General features: G+C 33.1%; 1 pseudogene; it reads left to right on the top strand.

The window, feature by feature from the left end:
• Positions 1-1,477: 1,477 nt before the first annotated feature.
• On the top strand, positions 1,478-19,317 carry LOC123202840 (annotated as a pseudogene).
• Positions 19,318-21,118: the final 1,801 nt, after the last annotated feature.

Genomic DNA, 21,118 nt, shown 5'->3' with positions numbered 1-21,118 from the left:
AACACACCCTAAATCTTTCATATGCCATCATCTTCTTCTTTCTTAAACCAAAACAGCCATAAAAACCAAATTTTTCCTAGTCAAAATCCACCTATTAGCAACATAACAAGTCGATCATCTGTCAACCTCAACTCATACTTGAGTAAACTATATCACCTTGACATTCCAATTTCTCTATCATTTTACAAAGACGAGAGGTAGAGAGAGGCATGAAGGTGATTGTGTGGACTCGTCCCACCCATGACTAGAATTTCTAATCCTTGTTGACAATGCTTCAGTAAGAAAAGGTATTATTCAAAGTTTGCTACAATGGTGGGAAAGACAACAACCATTTTCTAATAGGAATTACTTGAAGTAAAACCTCTCAAAAGCAACTGAAGAAGATTTGCCAAAAACTTTTAGTGAATTTAGCTCAACTAGTATTGTTGTAGTGATAAGAGACATTTTTTAATTAGTCAAATCAGCTTGCCCATGTGTTATCTTCTTTGATGAATGTGATTTGCTCGCTCTGGCTTGTGGTGCATCTAGGGATTTCGGGGATGTTATGGATAAAGTTTTTTCTCAAAGACTTGTTAAGATTGATGGTCTAAATGATTTTACACAAGACTTATACGCGAACCTTGATGTGTGACGCAAAACCCAATGTTTAAGAAGATATTTTCCTAGAATTGAATTGATTTCCTCACTTAGATGACCCTTGACCAGAATTGATATGAAATCTAATGAACCTTGGTATCGTTAATGGTGAATGCCACAAGATGAATCTTAATAGGTTCAAGGTTGGTAATTTCAATATTATGCAAAAGTCGGCCAAAGTTCCATTCATGATAAAAAATTAAGTATTTACAATACAGTGCCAACTTAACCCTAAAACTACCCACAACCCAATGAACTTCCAAACTTCCAAAGCCCATTACCTAATTAACTATCCAAAACACTAGTTAAAATGTAATATGACAATTAGGCTCATTAAAGTCTAGCCCGGTCACAAGAAAGACTTCATAAAAACCCAAAAATCTTAAATTGGTAAAAACAAAATTGCGTAATTCACACTTAAATGGCCTTTATTTGGGCCTACAAATTGGGTGCACCAGAAAAATTGGTTGTTTTATGAAGCTCAAAATGAGCTTCACGTTGATAGGTTATAAGCCTTGTAACTCCTCTCAGATTAAAAGTTATGGTCGTTCAAATTTGGTTTGCGTGTTTTGGATTCGATTTCTCCATGGGCTTGGGCTTGAATCAGGTTGACCTTTTTGTTAGCTCCTTCAACCAGCCAATCATCCTTTAGTGAGTTAGTTTTAATCTCTAAGCCCTCCACGAGCCCAACTAAGACTTATTTAATCTTCTTAACTTCGCTCCTCATAGTTGGCCCAACCAGAATGTGTAGTAGATCTCCTTGATGGTTTGGTGCTCCTATAATGCCTCCACCAACTTATTTATTATTGGTGCAAGCAACAGGGAGTGGGTCCTTAAAGACATGACCAAAAAGTTTAAATTACATGAGGATGCATCTCTCTATTCAATGTCAAGGAAATGCTCTCTAGACTTTAGTGGTGTAGACATGTACGCCTTATGTGCAGATGTTTGGTTTCATGTTGCAAGGCATAAAGGTTTGTGTTTAGATTTAGATTCCTCTTTCATATATCAAGTTGACTTTGTCGTGGTAGAGCTTGCCGACGTTGTGAAGGTCTTGAAAGAGCTATCACCTTCACTTTCTATGGCAGAGATATTTTTTCATGAGATAAATGAAAAAAATGATATTTCATGGTCGTTTATGTGCAAAATGATAAGGAAGAAATGACATAAATAAACTTTGATAAAATTCCAAATTTAGGCGTCTTTCATTATGGTGCGAATTTTGTTGTGTTTGAATAGGTGAAATCCCAAATGGGTGCTCTTCGTAGAGGAGGGGTGCAAGGTTTTGGTGCTTGGCAAAAACAAAATATTTACGAATGGTTTTAAAGGTCACATGTTCTACCTAATGTTATAGTATAAGGTAGATATAGTAAGGCTAATAGTTGAGAAGTGGAAGCTAGTAGTCCATGTTGTTGGTTGGGAGTTGAAATGTTTCATTGTGGTTTATATCACACCCAAATCTAAGCCCTTACCTCGAATTATTGTGATCAATATTGTGTCCACTACAAATATACCTCATCTACTAGCTTTTGATCTTGTAGAGGACATAGATCCCAAGCTTGACATTCCTTTTCTAGATTTACCTAGGGAAGCTAATATTAGTACATTGGTGTTGAGGTTTGGAGGGGAATATGAATTAGTATGGTTGAATGACATCATGCATTAGCTATATTTAATGACTCTACTCAAGCAACAATTGCCATTAGGAGGTTGGATTATGACTATATTTATTTTTCCGTTTACAAAAATCAAACTTTAGTTATGTTATTTTAACTGTTTCACATTTGCAAATTTAACTTATGATTATATCACATTCACAATATGAAGTTTGCAAAATCATGAATATGAATCTGAAGTCATAAATAATATTAAAATATTTATTTGTATTATAGTAATTGTATCTAATTTACAAACTGGAAGTTCACAAAATCTCATATATATATGTATGTATGTATGTCTACACACACACACACACACACACACACACATATACATATATACACGCACATGCTTTATGGTGTTGACTTTAGATGTTGTCAATCTTAAACTTGATTCTGTTTAGGATCAGATCCTTGATAAGGTCTTTGCTTGATTGCTCCTTGTGTCCTCTCTAGGTGTTGTAATAAGTTCCTCGAGTTCTTCCAACCTCAACACATCTATTCTTGCCTCTCAGACATAATAAGAGATCGTGCTAGTTAAGGAAATCAGCCATAGTGTAATTATTGCCACATATGGTCGTCCTCTTCGAGTAGCCAATGTGATTTAGATAAACCTTTTTGTTACCTCTAACTCTCCATCTCAACATTCTTTGACTCTTACAGGTGTCGATTATGATGAATACCTCAAATATTGAGCTTCCAACTAGTTTTTTCCCAATGTTGCTTCAGTTACACACGAGTCCTCGAGTAGTGTGTCTTAGTCAATCTTCCCCTCCTGACCTATCTATCCTCAATTTTGGTGCTTTTGAGCACATTTCTAGTAACCTTAATTTATTCTCTTGTTGTACTAAATTAGCTAATGGATCAATCACCCACACAACAACCCTTGGTCACGCTTATCTTTTTCTTTCTTTACCTTTAAACTTGAATTTTTATCTACCTACATGTCCGTTTAATCTCATTTCTGTTAGTAAACTTACTTGTTCCTTAAATTGTGTCATTACCTTCACTAATGACTCTTTTATTATACAGGATCATAGTACAGGCCAGACGATTAGCATAAGACATAAGTCATAGGGTCTTTATTGAGTCTCTGATACTTCTTTACAATTATCTCAAACACCCTAGTATTTTCAAACTACAAAATATGGTTCTTGGTCTTCCTTCTTTATTGTCTTTTCAATGTGAGTCATGTTAACTTAGAAAACATTCTTGAAAATTGTTTTCTAAATGAGTCAATAATTAGGCCACGTTTCTATTTGAGTTAGTCTACTCAGATGTCTAAGATCCTAATTGAGTTACATCTATTTTAGAGTTTCAATATTTTGCTACTTTTATTGACGATTATTCCTATTGCACTTGGTGGTCTTTAATAAAAAATCGTTCTGAGTTATTTTCTATTTTCAAATCCTTTTATGTTGAGATAAAAACATAATTTTTTGCTACTATATGTACCCTTCGTAGTGATAATGCTCGTGAGTACTTTTCTACTCCCTTCACCAAGTTCATGTCTTCTTAGGGTATTTTACATCAATCTTCTTATGTTTATATCCCTTAGCAAAATAGGATTATTGAAAGTAAGAATAGATATCTCATTGAGACTACTCACACCCTTCTTATCCATAATAATGTTCCCCTCCAATTTTGGTTGGCCATAGTCCTCACTGTTTGTTTTTTGATAAATCATATGCCTACTTCAGTGTTGCAACACTAGATGCCTCACTTTATTTTATATCCTGAACAACCATTATATTTTTTTTCCCCTTGTGTTTTTGGGTGCATTTGTTTTGCTCATGACTTATCTCTTGGTTATGACAAGTAAACCACTCGTGTTCTCAAATGTGTATTCGTTAGTTACTTTCATCTCCAGAAAGGTTATCGATACTATTCTACTAACGTCACATTTTTTAAGTCATCTTTTTACTTTTCTTCTTCGTTAGATGGTCCATGTATTAAAGAAATCCTTTTGTTACTAGCTATTGTCTTTTTTTGAAATTTCCTTTCTCAGTCTGCTCCTTCATCTCTTGTGTCTTTTATCATTATGAAACTCTCTTCCCTACTTGGTCTTGATTTTGTTCCTCTACCTTTAGATGACCGTGTTGATCTTGTGCAACCATTTCCTTCTCTAACCTCTTCCACTACTGAGGTCTTGCAACATGCTAATCATTTCCCTATCGTCATTCATAAAGGTATGCGTTCCACTCAAAATTTTTATCTTATCTATAATTTCTTTAGTTTTCATTGGTTATTGTTATCTTTCATGCCTTTGTGTCTACTTTGTCTTATGTCTCTATTCCCAACACTGTTTGTGAGGCATTCTCTAATCCTGGGTGGCGACAAGTAATGGTTGATAAGATGACTGCTTTACATGACAATGGTACTTGGGAATTGGTTCCTCTTCCTCTTAGACACTCAATTATTGGTTGTCGATAGATATATACTGTTAAGGTTGGTTGGGATGGTAAAGTTAATAGATTGAAAACTTGGTTAGTTGTCAAGGGTTACATTCAGACATATGGCCTAGACTATTATGATACATTCTCTCCTATGGCTAAAATGTCCTTTGTTCATCTTTTTTTGTCTATGGCTACTATTTGGCATTGGCCACTATATCAGTTGGATATTAAGAATGTTTTTCTTTATGGTAAACTACAAGAGGAAACTTATATGGAGCAACCACTTGGTTTTGTTGCTCAGAAGGAGTCCGGATTGGTATATAAACTTCATTGTTCTTTGTATGGCTCAAAACAGTCTCTTCATGTCTAGTTTGATTGTTTCAACATTGTGATTCAAGAGTTTAGCATGCGAAGGAGTGAGTCTGATCATTCTATGTTCTATAGACATACTGATAGCATTGTTAATTATCGTTATTTTGATTTCTAATTCCCTTATTTTGTGTGAAAATTTAATTTAATCTAATTGAATTATTTATCTTTTTGTATTTAGGAAGCTTTGAATATTTTTGGAGTGAAGTTTAGGCCAAAAAGACTAAAATTGGAGTAGGCTTACCAGTTAACAAAATTTGTGATGCTGATTAGGCGTGGGCACGTGAAATGACGAGAGCAAAATTCAAAATTTAAATCTGGATGTCCAGATTAGCTAAGATATTCCACAAAAGTCAAGATTTACTTCCTAAAAAAGGGGTGATTATTAGCTAGAAAAGAAGATTATTTTAGATAAATAAGGAATGATATATATCAAGATATATATCTTTTCCTTTCTTTTTTGGGAAGATAGATATCCTATTTGCTTGGTTGGATTAAAAGATTATTATTAACTTTTATTTTCAGATCTGAGTGGGGGGAAAATATATTTATATATTTATTTTTATTTTGTTTGACCATCATTATCATAATTGGAGGATTAGAAAGCTGAATATGGTTTACACTGGCTGAATATTTTCTCTTGGTTGAAGGAATCTAAAACCATGAACTACAAGTTGTGAGATTTTTGTTCTTTAATACATCTTTTAATTATTCAAGTATTAATTATCTTTCTAAATTATTTTTCATGATTGTGTTGGTTGAGTGCTAAGGCATGCGATTAGTTTATCAATTAATATACTCTACTGCTAATTTAGGTGTTGATTCTATAATTGTTCAATCTGTCTAATCGAAGTGGCAGCTAGGATTTATTGTTTGCTACATCAGGAACAATAATTCCTAGGAAAATCATCAACTAGATTAAATGCAACGTTGTATGTTTGTGTTGTCTTGTTTCGTTGGTCTTTCTAATTCTTAATACTATTGTTTAATTAAATTTGAGATCGTATCTGAATTATTAATCAATAAAGGTTAACTATAATACATATTTTTGGTTAACTAATCATAAGGAATGATAGGTAATTAATATCACAACGAATATTTGAATAATTAATTTGATATTTTTGGGTGTCGATGATCAATCGTAGTTCAATGGTGGATGTGGCCGTAGATCAAGGTTTGTTCAATTGAATATTTATTTTAGATTAGATTATTTTGTTGAATTTTATTTACTATTTTTAATTATAATTTGTATTCAATTCAAAACCTCTTTATTTCCTTGTTTTGAGTGATTTGTGGCTACATAATAATTGGAACTTTTTGAGGGAATGATCCATACTTTTCTTTGTTACATTTTTGTTGTAGGAATTTAAGATTTTTATTTGGGTGTCGATGACAACACTTACCACATACCTTGTAAGGACAATGCATTTATATGGTTGTTTATGTGGATGATATTGTTATAACAGGAAGTGATCAAAATGACATTGAATAATTAAAGCAACACCTATTTAGACACTTTTAGAAAAAAAGATCTAGGGTCACTAAGATATTTTCTTGTCATAGAAGTTGCACAATTTAAGTCTGAAATTGTTATCTCTCAAAGGAAGTATACTTTTGATATTCTGGAAGAAATAGAAATGTTAGACTGAAAACCCATAAACTTTCTTATGGATTCTAGTACTAAGCTCTTACCTAGACAAAGAGAGCCTCTTGCAGACCACGAGAGATATTGAAGGTTAGTTAGTAAACTCAATTATCTCATCATTACATGACCTGACCTTTCGTTTTCAATCAGTGTTATGAGTTAGTTTTTCCAGTCTCCATGTGATCATCATTAAGATGCAGTTGTTTGGATTCTATGGTATATCAACGGAGCCTTAGGAAAAGGTCTATTATGTGAAAATAAGGGTCATACATAAGTTGTTGGATAATCAGATGCTGATTAGACAAGTTCACCATCAAATAGATGATCTACTTTTGGGTGTTATGTATTCATTGGAAAAAATTTCATATCCTAGAAAAGTAAGAAACAAGATGTTGTGGCTAGATTAAATGCATAAGCAGAGTATCATGTTATAGCCTTAGTTACCTATGAATTTGTCTAGTTGAAGTAGTTAGTTCAGGAGTTGAAATTTGTAGATATCTCACAAATGTCATTACTTTATGACAACCAGGCTACACTTCACATTTCTTCTAATCTAGTTTTTCATGAAATGACAAAGCACATAGAAATTGATCGTTATTTTGTTCGTGAGAAGATTATGTCATGAAGCATTACCACAAGTTATGTCAGTTCAAACAATTAACTTGCTGACATTCTTACTAAATCTCTTTGGGATCTCAAATTAATTATATTTATAACAAGTTTGATGCATATGACTTATATGCTCTAGCTTGAAAGGGAGTGTTGAAATATCTGTTGTAATATCATATAAATAGGGAATACATTGTGTGAAATAGGAATGCTAAGATATCTTTCTTACGTTAGATAGATGTAACTAATAGTTTTCTTAGATTAGTCGAATTCACTTCCTATATAATGTTATTCTTTTCTTTGAATCAATACATCAAATTATTCCACAAATATCTCTTTTCACAATAATAATAACAAGAACCAAAAAATTAAATAGCTAGTGTTTTACATTAATTTGTTCCAAATACTTGGAGATTGATTTTAATTATCACTTATTATTTATCAATATGCATTTAAATATAAGTCCAATTACCATTTTTATTTGGTTTAAAAAGTAGTAATCACAAATTAACATGAGTATGAATAGGCTTTGCATAATATGTGGCATGTTTCTCAGTGATTGGGTACACTTAACATTACACACCAATATATGAAACCATAAGGATGATGGCTAAATTAATTAATTTTTGAAAAGCATTACAAACCATAAACATCTGCTGCAACATTGAATATTAAACATAATTAATGAGAGGAGAATTTTAAAGTTTTGCTAGTGTTATGAGATTAATGGGTAAACTTCATCTCTTATTGTACGAATCAAAGTCTTTTTAGCTATTTGCATATTCACAGCCTATAGAGGATATAACCCATCAAAGAAAATAGGAATGCTCCTTCTGCACACAATTAAATCCTGTAAAAATATTAGTCCAATCAATTAAAAAATCCTTTTCGATTAATGAAGTGAATATATATTGAACAAGACTATGTTCATAACTTTGTATACAAACAATAATATATCATCATATAATTGAATATTATTTTATCTTTAATTTTTAATTATCCAATCACATGATGATACGTCAGTATTTGCGCATAAAAATTGTGCATATAACATTACTATTATATATTATTATTATTTTATTTTAAAAATTACCCTTGGAGATGAGATCTCTTATGATATCCTTGATAATCTTGTGCGAGTTATCAATATAAATGTGATATAAATGACTCATGATTCATTGGTTACATAATACATCCATTGTAAGATAATTTTTCTTCATCTTACTCTATAACATTTGCATGTTATAATAGGCACACAATTTGTCTTGCAATTTTGCATGTTAGACCTCTTAAACACACGCTTCAAGTATGTATTTGAGATAAGTCAATAAATTTATGATTCTTGTTATAGTGGTTTCTAATACCAAGAATAAATGATGCATCTCTAAAATCGTTTATATAAAAATTCTTGGACAAAACTATACCATGAAGATTAATTTGCTCCCACTAATCTTTATATGCACATGCTAACCCAAATATGTTCTTTATGAGCATGCGAAGTTACAACTTCATCAAAATTGAGATACAAAAAGTCTACTTCAAACCATAGATAGACTTCTTTAATTTTTTATATCAAAAGTTTTTTTCCTTAAGCTTTATATTAATCTAATTGCACCTTATAAGCTTCTTCACAAAGATTATCACTCAGAACAACCCGATGAAGCTTTAATCCAAATGAGCTATCAATATAGTCATAATTCTAAATGAGTCTTTGGTAGAAACTATTGAGAATGTCTCATCAATATACTCTCTTCAAGTGAAGCCCATTGCAAATTATTTTGCCTTGGACATATTTATTCTACCTTTAAAGTGTCTATTTGTCTTGTAAACAATTTCACAACCTACAAGTTTATAGTTATCAAATAATTTTATAAGATCCATTACTTCATTATTAGCTATAGACTTTCTTTTTTCTTTAATGGTATTAAATTGCTTGTCAAATTGATAACTTTAAGATGGATTGTTGTTTTCAATAATCTAACTAATATTATAATCTTCTTTACTTAGAAACACATAGTAATACTTAATAATACCAAATCATTTTTCTCTATTAAATCTTGTTATCGGAGTTTTACAACTATATCAATCATCGATGGCTCATAAACTATAAAATTGACCATCGATTTTTAGTGGGAAAATTCTTGATGGAACTCTCATAATGGTTGTGGCTAGATTTTCTAAGATGACTCACTTCATTTCATGCAAAAAAACTGATGATGCATCAAAGGTGTTAATTATTCTTTAAAGAGATAGTGAGGTTCCAAAGACAATAGTGTCTTATCGAGATATAAAGTTTTAAAATAATTTTTAGAAGACATTATAGGAAAAACTTAGAACGAAATGTCTTTTTAGTACCTATCACCATCCAAAAACTAATGGTCAAACTGAGGTCACTAATAAAACCTTGAGAACTATCTTAAGGACCTAGGTGAACAAGCATATGAGAGATTGGCACAAAAACTTAGGCTAAATTTTCCTATAATAGGGGTTCGAGTGTTACAACTAGAGACTCACCATTTGAGGTAATGTATAGTCTTAATTCCCTCACTCTCATTGAATTATCTTCATTACCTATAGACATTCAAGTTAGTATTGATGCCTATAAGAAGGCTAAGACCATGAAGAAGTTGCATGAATCAATTAAGGCTCAAGTTAAGAAAACCAATAAAATGTATAAGAAAAGGCCTAATAAATATGGAAAGTCAGCATATTCCAACCTAGTGACTTAGTTTGAGTTCTTTTAAGAAAGAAAAAAATTTCCTTCCAATAGGAAGAGTAAACTTACCCCAAGAACTGATGATCCGTTTGAAGTCCTTCAGAGGCCAGATTGGACACAATACTTATATGGTTGATTTGCCAAATGAGTTTGAGAATGTTTTGATCACTTTCAATGTTGATGGCTTATCTCCATACTTGAAAGATAACCTTACAGATTTTAAGGCAAATCTTCTTTAACTTGGGGAGGATGATAGGAATATTACTTCCACACCATTGATCAACCTCTATGAAAATCAACGAAGTGCAAGGAAGGCTAACGAGATAAAGTTTTAACCCATTTGTTTCAACTTGGCCATAGCATTCCTCTCAAAGCAAGCCTAAGCCACTCTACACATGACAACAGTAGCCTAGAACACATTTTTTTTCTTTCAGATATACTTTATTTATGAGGAAAAGTGATATTCAAGTTGATAAAGTCAATGAGAGAATATTCTTCAATTTAAGGAATAATTAGTAAGATTGAAGTATTCCATAATAGCTAACCATTTTTCAAGGGACTTGTAATATTTTATTGTAATCAATTTTTGCATATCATATAAGTGGCACATCCCATGTAAGATCTATATGAAGTTCTTTCTTTCTCATGGAAAAAGTAGTTTTATGAAAATTTGAATGAAACTTTTCTTGAGAGGTTTTCTCTTGAATTTGTCTTCCTTTATCCAGATTTTACCATGGGTTTGACAGTGAATTCCAAGTTGGTGGACCAACCTTTATGCTTGGAGGATTATTTGGCTTTTATTTGTAAGCTTGCATTTATGTCGTATTGAGTTGTAACTTGCCACTTACCATTATTATGAATTCTTTTGAGTTTGAACAAATTCAGTCATCCTATAAATGATAGTTTGTTGATTGTTTATGCATGTTGATGATGATTAGGTTGAAGTAGGACGCAATTCTGCATTGGAAGAGAAGGATTATGAGATGTTTGGTAAATTTGCATGATTGATGACTATGATTAATACTAGATTACATTAGACTCACTCTTGTTTACATAATTTCACATCAATATTACTACACGAGTTATATGTATAATATGTAAATATATTTAATTTATATAATAGCATGAAGAAATATTATCTTACATTGGATGTATTATGTAACCAATCGATCATGAGTCACTTATTTCATGTACATATTGATAAAATACCTTATTATTGGTTGATTATATTTGCATTCATTGTAAGAAATTTCTTTCTCATAACATGAATACAAATCTTACAGACTTGTAAAATGTTATATATAAGAATAATTATATGTCACGCTGAATTTTCTCATTATATCATTGCCTATTTTTTGACATTTATTTGAATTCATCAATCCTATGTTCATGCAGAAGTTGTATAACTAAGGAGGCTAAAAATTTGTGTTAATGTTAGTAAATCCACTAGGTGCAATACTATGGTTAGGGCATCTAAGCCAATAGGTAAGAGTGACTGCATTTAGGTTTTGAATCAAACAGCTCACATCTTCAATGATCCTTTGAGATTCACAATTGATTTCATCAGGCGATAAATATCTGGTTCTTTTCTTGTTTGCTAATTCGCATAAGATTATCGAGGATATCATAAGATATCCTATCTCCAAGAGTAATTTTTATAATATTGACATTAGCATGAAAGACTGATTATATTAGAGGATTTAATTGAGTGCAGAAAAAACCTTTATGTTTTTTTTTAATGGGTTATATCCAACAAAGGTTGTGAACATACAAATAGCTAAAAAGGCTTTTGGTTTTTATAATAAAGATGAAGGTTATCCCATTAATGTCACAATCCTAGCCAAACTTTAGAATATGCCACATATTATGCAAAGCCTGTTCACATACATGTTGATTTGTGAATAGTATTTTTAAATGAGATGAAAATGACTTGATGAATGACAAGTGATAATTGAAAGGCCAAAAGACTTATTCCCACCCAATGTATAGTGAAATCTCAAACAACTATCCTCTAACTTTCAAAAACCCAAATATTCACCCACAACCAAATTTTTGTTAAAAATTTCAGTTAATGTTAGGGTTAAAACCGTCATTTACCAAAAAAATTAAAGTTTCATCACATTTTCTTCCTCTATATTTAAAACTTACATTTCCCCCAACCCAAAGTTTGAAAAGTGATAAAAACTCTCGTAGGGTTTGTTCCTTTTCTTTTGACATCGATTCTCCTTCCTTGGCTGTCGGTCGTCCTCTCTTCCCCTCTTATCTCTCCTCCAATCTCTCTTCCTTGCCTCTCTTGCTGTCTTTAGCAGGAGAAAAAGATGAAATCATCTTTGCTAAGATAAAGACACATCTTCTTCATCTCTCTAACAAAGACTCATCGTCCTTGTTTGAGAGATGAAAACTTATCGTCTTCGTTTGAGAGATGAAGACGATACGTCTTTATTTGAGAGATGAAGACGACGCGTCTTCATTTAAGGGACAAAGATTGATCATCTTCGTCTAAGAGATGGAGATCGGTCATCTTTGTCTCTAACTGAAGATGATTAGAGAGGCAAGGGAAATAGACCGAAAGAGAGATAAGAAAGGAAGAGAGGACGACAGACGGTCATGGAAAGAGAATTTGACATCGAAGGAAGAGGAATAAACCCTAAAGCGGTTTTTGTCACTTCGCAAACTTTAGTTTGAGGGAAATATAGGTTTTTAAATATAAGGGAGGAAAATGTAATGAAACTTAATTTTTTGATAAATGACAATTTTTCCCATAACCTTAATTAAAATTTTTAATGAAAATTTGGTTGTGGGTGGGTGTTTGGATTTTTGAAAGTTGAAGGGTGGGAGTTTGGGATTTCACTATACCTTGGATGGGAATAAGTCTTTTGGCCTAATTGAAATCAATCTTCCAAGTATTTAGAACAAATTAATATAAAAACACTTCCTACTTAATTATATTTTTAAAAAAAGTGAAAATAGTGAAAGTAAAATAACAAGTGGATAAATATCTAATTGTTATAAGTATAATTGTTGTCGTCTATCGTTAAAAGTATAACGACTGATGACAATAAAATTTTTCTCATTAAAATATTTTCATGATGAAAAATACACTTTTAATAACTACTATTTTCTTATTAAAGTTATAAATAATAAATCTACTTATTTTTTAATGAAAGTATATATAATTGATCATTAAAATTATAAAAATAATACTTATAATGATCATATATTTATTTTTCTCTCGCAATTGTCAGTTATTTTTTATAGTGTTACTTCATTGTCATTATTATTATTATTTGGCCAAACAACTCTTTCCCACCTAAAATTTGGTGCAAATTTAACTTCTCATCCGTTAATTGTTGAAACTACAAATACCTATAATTTTGGTAAATTTTACTGTTATTGTTAAGGGTAAAACTGTTTTTTAACAAAAATATTTTAAAAACTAAAAATTTATCATATTTTCACCCCAAGGTTTAAAAATTAACAAAGTCCCCCCACCTAAAGTTTGAAAACCTTCATTCCTCTTTAGGGTTTTTGTAGTAGCTGCTGACAATTGGAGACAATGGTGACAATGACATTCTCCCTCCTTCCTAGCTTTTCTTTCAGTTGTGGTGCATTTCCAACCATCATCGACCATTCTATCTCCTCACCAGCCAATATACAAAAAGACTGAGATTTAGGTCTCTTCATCATGCGATGAAGAGACATAGATCTTGGTCTCTTCATGCATTAGCCGATGAGGGGAGGAGACGATTGATGATGGTTCGAAATGGACCATGGCTGAGAAAGAAGGTAGGAGGGAGGGAGAATGCTATCATCTTCAGTTGTTGATAGCTACTGCAAAAATCCTAAGGTGAAATATAAGTTTTTCAAACTTTAGGTTGGGGAAGGTAGGGTAAATTGTTAGTTTTTAAACTTGGGGGGGAGTGAGGGGAGCAAATGTGATGCATACATTAATTCATTCAAATTTGACTTAACTTTTTGTCAAAATCAACCTATAAATAGGATTAACAAATTTGGCTTTGCGCAAGGAGAGAAGCACTCTTAAACTAATTTCTACCACACACAATTGATATATAAATCCTCATAAGTTATCTTTTATTCTCCACCCAAAATTCAGTCCAAAATAATGACCCTTCCACACTCTTTACTAGTTTCTTGCCATGCAATAGCCAGTCCAACCAAGATAATGCCTCTAAAATCAAAGGGATGTTTGTGCTTGGAAGTTCTTTAGTTTCCAATGGAAACAACAATTTGTTCCCATCACATGCTAAACTAAACTTTCTTCCATATGAAATAGACTTTCCCAATGGACCTTCTGGTGGAGCCACCAAGGGAAAAAATGTGACTGATATTTTTGCAGACAATTTAAAGATTTCTCCTTTCAGTACAATCGCATTTTATGACCCTTCCATCGAAGGACCTCAAATTGTCCATGGTGTCACTTTTTCTTTTGCAGGCTCTGACAAACTCGATAATGCAAAGCCATTTATGGTATGCATACTCTTTTAGGCAAAACATAGTGTATTTAGTTAGATTAAAGTACTAATCAAATGAGCTTATTTTAAGTTATAAATTCTTCTTACAAAATTAAATTATTTATTTACATTATAAAAGTATGAATAGCATTGTGTGTATAAACCATGAACATATATTTGTGTACAAACAATGACATATCATTATGTGATTGTAAATTGTCTTATCTCTATTTCAAAATCACTTAATCATATAGTGACATATCATTGTCTGTGCATAAATTTATACTAGTTGTTTGTAATAAAAAAAAGGCCAAACAACTATTTCCCACCCAAGGTTTGATGTTTTCTCAAGTTTCCACCCTTTAACTATGGAAACACCAAACACTCACCCATGGCCGGTTAAATTTAACAAAACTCTAACAGTGGTAAGGGTAAAATTATCATATATTCTATAATATTAAAAATAAACTAAAATAGAAACTAATTTTGCCCCCCTAAACTTTAAAAACTAAAATTTTCCCCTAGCCTAAGTTTTAAAAAATGGCAGTTTCACCCTAGGGTTTGGTTTTGAAATCTTTGGTGACCTATCCGGCTCCGTTGCCGACGACGTCTCCCTCCCGAAGCATCCTCTCCTTCTGGCGATCCTTTTCCTCCCGTTTGGAGGTCCGATCGACGTTGGAGACATCTTGGGAGACGAAGAACTTTGTCGGGGAAGATGAAGTTTTTCGTTTCCCAAGGCGTCTCTGACACCGATCGGACCTCCAAATGGGAGGAAAAGGATCACCGAAAGGAGAGGATGCTTCGGGAGGGAGATGCTGTCAGCAACGGAGCCGGAGAGGTCGCCGGAGATTTCAAAACCAAACCCTAGGGTGAAACTGCCATTTTTTTGAAACTTAGGTTGAGGAAAAAATTTAGTTTTTAAAGTTTAGGAGGGCAAAAAGAGATAAAAGTTTTAGATGTTAGAGTTTTGTTAAATTTAACCGGCCATGGGTGGGTGTTTGGTGTTTTCATAGTTAAAGGGTGGAAACTTGAGAAAATATCAAACCTTGGGTGGGAAATAGTCGTCTGGCCTAAAAAAAAACTTACAGAAATTTAAATATATTATTTTATGAACTTCTCTGTATAATACCTTGTTTTGAACTAATTATTTGAAGTGTAAAATTTCTAAAAGGTATTCATATTTTATTTTATAAGTTTGACCTAGAAGATCTTTAATATCAAAATCATATTTAATAAATTATTATTAGTAAGATAGTTTACATACTCCTAACTAAAAAATTAACAATTTTTTTAATTAAAAAAACTATATTTTTTTAAGTTTTTCTTTTGGGATACTCGCATAAGTTGAAACATGCCTACAATATTTTATCCTTAAAGCTAATAGATTTAACGGTTCATGAGTAGGTAAATGAGATTTTAAAAGTTAATAGAAAGAAACTTGAAAAAACAAAATACTTTAGGTGGGAATAATCCCTTTGGCCTTTATTTTAATATTTATTTAATTTAATAATTTATCCTTTTTCCTCAAATTTATTTCAAAACGATTTATAATTCGAATAAATTTTATTTTCAAAATTATTTTAACAACAAAGAATATTAATCCTTTAATGAAGAGCCACACTCATAGAATGTCACCGCCATGGGTGAGAAAAAAATCGAATTGGAATCAAAATCATGGGTATCTACTTTTCTGTTTCAGTTTTTGCTCAGAACTAGTCTATAACAGGCAAGTTTCGAATCTAATTTTGTGAAACCAACTGATTTAGATTTAGATTTTAAATCTGACTCTGATTCTGTCTTATAAAAAACCAGAAAAGGAACCAGAACCTTTTTTTTTTATAATGAATCCAATCTAATTCATAGTAAAAATCCAATGAAAGCTTGTGTTTTTAATGTTAGAATGTAAGAATACTCTTGATATTATGCTATATCATGTGGTATAAATGTTTAACAAGTAAAACTACGAGTATATTTGTCTGAGTGAGAGAAAAATGTGATAAAAAATAATTTATTTTTTCTCTATGTAAATCCATTTAATTTTTCTTTATTTTCACTTTCATTTACAAATTTTTTAATCTCAATTATTTCATTATATTTTTAATTACATTTTTTTCTCATCAATTCTCTTTAAAAAAATATCTGAATTCACAAATAATATTTCTTTGTGTTTATAATTTTATTTTTATTTTTATTTTATCATTGTAAAATATTACAAATGGATCAAGTATCAAATAAATTCAATCAATTTGATATTATCATAGTATATATTTATTTATGTTTTGTAATTTATATAATATGTACATTAATTTATTTATACTATATTATCAATTTATAATATTTTTTATCATGTAATCACTGTATTCTTCCATTATAAGTGAGAGATTATAAATAAAATATTCGAAGTATTGTTCTCGATTTTAATAATGGAAAAGTAATTTGTACTTAAAAATTTAAATAATTTGTTTTTTAATATTGATTAAATGGGCTTGGTCGGCCCATTTAAAGCCTAGCCTAGCCTGAGAAATTATTATATAGGTCGGGCCTTCAGCTTTTATATATTATGGGACCGGCCTAACCCAAAAGCCTATTACTATTTAGATTTTGGGTCTGACCTAATCCATTAGACCAATAGGTCGAGTCAGAGCTGGACCAACCCATTGACACCTCTGTTAATGAGGGATTATTTTTGGTCTTATAATATCAATACTTTGGCTTACCTATGCCCTAGGCATGGGGTTTGTGAGTCGTCTGAGCTAAAAATGAAAGAGGGCTAGACCACTCTGACCTTCCTTTTTTGGCTCTAACCGTGAGTGAGACAATTTGTAAATTATAAGTTGTGTAAAATCGATAGACTAGATAGGTCACTCTTAGGCTTGAAAAACAAACCCATAGGTCTGTTTCATACGGCCCACCACAATAATTAAAAAAAAAATTATGATACCAACTCGACACGCCCATTCTTGCAATCACGAGTCAAAAAAAATTCATAATTTGGACAACGCATCGTTGCTCCTTGCCACAAAGCCCACCCATTGACCTGGAGGGCAGCAGCCCAGCGGAAAAAAAAAAATCATGGGATACTTAGGCCTTACAATTTTCATCGCTATAAATAATCGATGAAGCCTCCTCCATTTAATTTAATCTATTGTTTCTCTAAGCAAGAAAAAAGTGGATGTCATATTAAGCTGTATAATATGGCTTCTCTTCACATGGCTTTCAATAATAGCTCTGAACTCCATTTTCAGAGGAACCACACCAGCTTCTAGGAAGCTTCCTCCTGGACCCAACAAACTCCCTATCATCGGGAACCTCTTACTTCTTGGTGAAAAACCTCACAGGTCTTTAGCTGACATCGCCAAGATTCATGGCTTCATAATGAGTCCTCAACTGGGCCAGTTGACCACCATAGTCATTTCTTCCGAATCCATGGCCAAACAAGTCCTTCAAATTCACGGTTCATCTTTCTGTAATCGTTTCGTTCCCGACGCCCTTCTCGCTCACCGGCATGATGACTTCAGCATGGTTTGGCTTCCGGTCTCCACCGCGTGGAGAACTCTCAGGAAAATCAGCAACTCGCATATTTTCATTACTCAAAAACTTGACGCCAATCAACACCTCCGGCGCAAGAACGTGGAGCAACTCCTTTCTTTTGTTCAAGAAAATAGCCATGCCGGTAAAGCAATAGATATCGGCCGAGCCGCTTTCAGTGCTAGTCTTAATTTGATATCAAACACTATGTTCTCCGTTGATTTGGCCGATCTCAAATCAGAGTTTAGGGAGCTAGTGTGGAATATTACGGTAGAAGCTGGAAAGCCTAACGTGGCCGATTATTTTCGTGTGCTGAAAAAGATTGACCCCCAGGGAATAAAACGTCGCTTGACGATTCACTTTGGGAAGATGTTGGAGCTCTTTGATCGCATGATCGATCAACGCTTGAAGCTGAGAGAAGTCCCTGGTTATGTTAAAACCAATGACACGTTGGAGACTCTTCTCAACATCATGGAAGACAAAACTGAAGCTACCAACAGGGATTATATCAGGCATTTATTTCTGGTTTGTATTTCTTTAGTTTAGCTTGTATTTTTTATGCTTATAAGTGCATAAAATATTGTTCTCACTCTTAAGTCCTACGATATCTTTACGCTGGAATGAGGTGTTATATATTCTTTGATTGTTAAAAGGATTTGTTTGCTGCGGGTACTGACACAAATTCCAGCACACTGGAATGGGCAATGGCGGAGCTCCTCCGTAATCCTAAAGCCTTATCAAAAGCTCGGTTATAGCTGGAGCAAACTATAGGCAAAGGGAACCCAGTTGAGGAACCAGACATCACTCAGTTGCCTTACAAGCAATCATCAAAGAAACTTTAAGATTGCATCCACCGGCTCCCTTTTTGGCTCCCCGCAAATCCTCCACAGACATGGAAATCAACTGCTTCACAATTCCAAAGGACGCCCAAGTTTTAGTCAATGTATGGGCAATTGGCAGAGACGAAAACTTATGGGATGACCCCAACACTTTTCTCCCAGAAAGATTCTTGGGGTCCAATGTTGATGTCAAGGGCAGAAATTTCGCGCTCATTCCGTTCGGTGGGGGGCGGCGAATCTGCCCTGGAATGCCATTGACAATCAGAATGCTGCATTTAATGTTGGCCTCGCTTCTTCACGCCTTTGATTGGAAGGTTGACGATGGCATTACGCCAGAAGAAATGGGCATGGAAGACAAGTTCGGCTTCACTCTACAGAAGGCAAAGCCGCTTCTTGCCATGCCCTTTGTGTGCAAATAGAACAAGTTTGAGTCCCCGCCAGGAAAAAAATAATAATAATAAGCAATCATTTGTAGGGATGGTAATTTGGACCTGATTTTAGGGGCCCTGACCCTAACGGGGAGGGGATTCCCCGTTAAAAAAGGGAAAAGGGGCGGGGATGGGGACGAAAAAAATCTCCATAATCGAGGACGGGGATACATATATCCCCGCCCCTTCCCGCCCCGTCCCCTAAATCTAACATATTAATATAATTATTTTTGAATTATTAAATTCCCACCCATATTTTAACCCTAAATCTAAATCTCCTTTTCCTTCTATTTTTGCCTCCATAGCCGCACACTCCCTTTCCCAGCGAAAGCTTCCAATTTTCACTCCAAAGCCGCACACTCCTTCTCCCAGCCAAAGCTTCTTTGTCTTGTAGTTGGAGGTAAGCTTCTTCCTTCCATCTTTTAATTCTTCTTCGTTTGTCTATATGTAAATTAAAGTATTATGATTACCTCGGTGGAGTTCTATTTCTCAGTTTTTTTCTTTAACATTTTCTTTGAAACATGATCCAGTGATACCTTTGTTTTTTAATTTTTTCTCCCTTGATATCTTTCTTACCAGTGTCAACAGTTGTTTCGGGCATCATCAATGACAGATCTGCCAATGTCTGCAGGGCGTCAAAGGTAGAGCCTTCATCTACAGAGTCAAACATATAAATACAATTAAAAGATATACAGATGCTTCTTCAAGAAGAAGACAGAGATAAGTCAAAGTTGAAGCATACACAACTTCTCATAAAGTCAGAAACTATTGGCCACTCCAGTGGAATGGAAAACAAATATCATTCAGATCATGCATTGGTTAAAAAAATATTTAATGCCTCACAATATGCAGAAACAAAAAACCAAAGGGAAAAAGAAACATAAATTTGGTCATCCAAGAGAATAAAGCAAATTTATTTACTTGGGTATGGGGAGGGGATTTTTCCCCTTGGGGACAGGGAGGAGATTTTTTCCCACACGGATGGGGAGGGGATGAGGAGGGGATTTTCCTTCGTAGGGACGGGACGGAGATTCTTTATTATACCTGCAACGAGGATGGGGATGGGGATTGATATCCCCTCCCCCGCCCCTCCCCATTGCCATCCCTAGTCATTTGTTTATCAACTCTTGCAAAATTTGGAGAGATATAAAAAAAGACTATTTAATAATCTTTAAAATTGGACTATTAAATAGACATTTGTTGTATCTCATATCTATCTTTTCAATATAATGGACCAACTACTTTGATGTTATGACCTTTGTAAGTGGAGGTGTTTTTTGTATTAATATCCCTTTAGTTCTAATAAATTCGGTTAAAATATAATAATTTTGTTTAATATGTTTAGACTTCTAATATGACTTTGGTTCCTTTGCCTATGTAATAGTATCAATATTGTAAAGGAATATAGTTATTGGATAAGTTATGTTTGAAACCACACCAAATTGAAATACAAACTTGAGCATTCGTACAACCTTTTTTGCTACTTCTATAACAACAATATATTCAGCCTCTATGGTAGAATCAACAGTGGTTGATTGTTTGAAACTTTTTTAACTAACCGTGACTCCATTATATATGAAAATGAATCATGACGTAAACTTTCTATTATCAATGTTTGACTAAAAATTAGAGTTTTAGTATCCATGAATGTTTAACTCTAAACATTCGTAACTCTGAATTAAATCCTTAGATCTTCTTAAGCATTTAAGAATCGATTTTATAGTCCACCAATGTTTCTCCCTTGGATTGGCCTTATATCTGCTTATAATACTTACAACATAGAATATGTAATACCCCTCCCCAGAAATATACCTCCATATGA

Source organism: Mangifera indica, chromosome 19 (genome assembly GCF_011075055.1).
Source record: "Mangifera indica cultivar Alphonso chromosome 19, CATAS_Mindica_2.1, whole genome shotgun sequence".
NCBI classification, from domain to species: Eukaryota; Viridiplantae; Streptophyta; class Magnoliopsida; order Sapindales; family Anacardiaceae; genus Mangifera; species Mangifera indica.
The sequence above is the reverse complement of the archived record's forward strand: the minus strand, read 5'-3'. Positions and strand labels throughout refer to the sequence as shown.